Genomic DNA, 3,274 nt, shown 5'->3' with positions numbered 1-3,274 from the left:
TCAAAGTTGCTCTTTTTTCCTAAGAATTCTTTTTTCCTTTTCCTTGTGTGCAGGACGGCAGAATCCCTGTGTTGAATTTGAAGAGGTTATTTTTCTAGAGCCTTGATTTAATTTAGAAATTTAGAAGTTGTCCTGCCCTCTCTTTATCTTGTAGAACAGGCACAGATTTGGAAGAGTTAGGTCCCTTGATGTTCCTTCGCCATTTGCCATGCTGTGATTTTAGACAAGTTGCTTTGCCTCACTGTACCACAGGAATTTTTTTTTTCGTTAAGATGGAGGATCATTATCTCCATCTCATACCAAATGTGTAGAGGGTCAGGCCATCCTGAATAGTCTTCCTAGGTCTGCTTTTTAGACTGAAGCCTGAGTTCAATGCATTTTTCCTGGCTGGAAACCATCAATTGACTCAGGAGGTGCCCTTTAGCAGGATGTAAACCCAGGTGAGCTTCAGAGATATATTTGTTTTTCCAGAGAACTAATCCCTCGCCATTCTTGGAGCCTAGCTACAGAAATTGAGAGAACATAAGAGTTTAAAATGCTAGTTGTCACTGTTTTTCAGGCCTGTTTACTTAGTAAGTTCCAGCTCCCTTTGGGGAGAGATGGGTGGGTTTAGGGTAAATGTGGAGAAGGGTTAATACTATCCAGATCCCACTCCTAACCTCACTCTGTCTCAGAGGGAGTTAGAATCTTACTCTTAGGGTTAGGAAGGGGCCACTTGAGAAGGATGGGGAAGGGAAAAGAGGTAAAATCTAAGAAGGGCAGAACTAATTCAAGTAGCTGGAACTGGAGTACTTTGAGCAACTCCTTTTGTATTCTTTTGATAACCCCAGGCTTTGTACCAAAGGCACCTACCAATCTTAGACTTTTTCTAGAATAATGCCTACTTCTGAGAGTTGAAGCAATGGCATTCTTCACATGTGCCTTGAAGCAGCAGCAGGAGAGCTTCTAAGATTCCGTAGTTTGGATAGGAAGTGTTGCTAACTTCCTCTGATCAGTGGCATCAGGAGCCCATCCAGTGAAGCCATGTGAAAGGAAGGGTAGAACTCTAATCCAGTCACTCTTGCCTAGAGGTAGGGTCTATTTCTTTTTATTCAGTACTGTAATAGTACTGAATAAATCTTCATCTTAGGAGACAAAGGCACATGCAAGGAGTGGGCCCTAATCTTTACCTTTGGCTTATGGTATCATGTAACTTTTTATTTCTGTAAACATCAGAAACAATTTTAATTGGACTCCCTCAATTGTGAGAACAAATGATCAGCATTTAGGTTTAAATTTGGGCAAACACCATATTTTACCTATGTTGTATAAATAACCGCCTAAAAATTCCTTGGCTTTGTGAATGGAAACCTCTTGCTTATAAACCTCTTTCTTCATAGCTAGCTTCAGGGCACATAATACTCTTAATAACCTTTCTGCTAAGTAAATCCATTTTACCTTATGCCACTCCATCTCTCTAAAAGAATCAAGAAGTCAGAAGTTAGCTAATGTTTTGGTAGCAAAGCATGCCAGAATACATGTCCATTTATCAGACTGCCTGGTTCAGAGACTGAGGAAGAAAGAGGGAGGTGGGGCTGTGTGGTTTGGACATATAGAATACAGGTATCCAACAGTCACATTGTGTGTTATTTAAAAAAAAAGGTGAAGGTGGGTTTAGAGAGGAGACCACCTATAAAGGAACTAAGTGAGGTGGAGTTTTTAAAAAGTACATATTCCTAAACTCTTGTTCTTGCCTTCATAAAGCTTACATACCAAGCCCAGGATGGGAACCTAAGCAAGGTCTTCATTCATTAACAATTCTGTAAGAACATGGACAAATGAAAATACTGTGGGATTGTGAGCACACTTCTTTATTGGGAATTTAATTTTACAATAATGTTTGTGTAATTTTTAACAAAAAAATTATATACACAATAGCAGTATTCATTGATAAGCTAAGCAGCTGAACTTACAATGAAAATTTTCTATCCTTAAAAAAAACTCATCCTGATTTGCCCTCAACCCTTACATACTTTGAAAGGACCATGTATGCTTTCATTGTAGCACCTAGTGTAGTTGTACTTCTACACTTATATTTCTTTAATAGATGCCTCCCTTCCACCCCCTGACCTCCAACTAGATTATAAACTCTCCAAAACACGAAGTTTTTCTTTGCTTCCTGTTTTTTCATCATTGTAGTCACAGTGCACAATTGCCTAGCACATAAGAGTGCTCAATAAAAATTCATTAAAAGAATCAATATGATAATAGTAACTTTTTAATGAACCGATTATTAATACTTAGCAATTTATAGGTGAATAAAAGCTGTAAATTGCTGGTTGTATTTGCTGGGTGCTTAATACTCCAGAAGCCAACTGTCCTCTTGCTTCTGTCCTGGGTCTTTTGAAAAAAGACAGTGTCGATAGCAGTGAGTGCATATCAAGGCTGCCAGTGGCCCCTTCATTTCAGCAGCATTCTGGAATAGTGGTGTCAGGCAAGGAGGAAGACACACTGCCCTAGAAGCTCCTAGAAGAAAGACAGGATAGGAAGAGGGTACACTGACCTTAGAGTTAGCAGCTAAAGGTATTGGAAACTGATTTTCAGATGGCTCACTTTTTCCATCCAGTCAGATTTTGTAGGCTGTTGAAGTCAGTCATTTAAACCCCAAATCATCTGACTTAGCTGAAGGAGTAATTCAACCCTTTATGGCCCAGCAGCCTCTTGTCATCTCATCAAAACTCTAAATCATGTCAATTTTATTTCTGAAAGGAAGCAAAAAAATTTGCCTTTGGAAGAAGTGATGCTTTCACTTTTTATTTTGTATCTTGTTTGTTTCAACATTCTGGTCAGGAAAGTACATTTTATATAAGATATTTTATATACATATAAAATATGTACACCATATAGGGAAATATGTAATTTTTATATCAGTATGGGTTATCTGGTACTGTGGAATTATAGACCGTTTTTTCCCCTTCTGTATACTTTTACATATAAAAATTAGTGTCTAATAAACAAATTGTGTCTCTTGCACTCAGTGCATCCCTGTCTTCAGTCTTCTAATCAGTTTTCCATCATTACAAATAGGTCCTGCTGCTTTTCCTTCAAGATTCCCTAAATTCCTCTACTCCCATCAAAGTTGAGCAACATACATTCTTCAAGAATACATTCTTCTCTTCCTCTCTTTCTCTTCCCTTTCTCTTGGCCCTACCTCTACTGAGCTGGTTGTACATTTCCATTCTTGCTGTACAAGCACTTGGACATTAAATTACATAAATCAAGATACCTATCTCTA

This window comes from Camelus dromedarius, chromosome 19 (genome assembly GCF_036321535.1).
Source record: "Camelus dromedarius isolate mCamDro1 chromosome 19, mCamDro1.pat, whole genome shotgun sequence".
NCBI lineage: Eukaryota > Metazoa > Chordata > Mammalia > Artiodactyla > Camelidae > Camelus > Camelus dromedarius.
The sequence above is the reverse complement of the archived record's forward strand: the minus strand, read 5'-3'. Positions refer to the sequence as shown.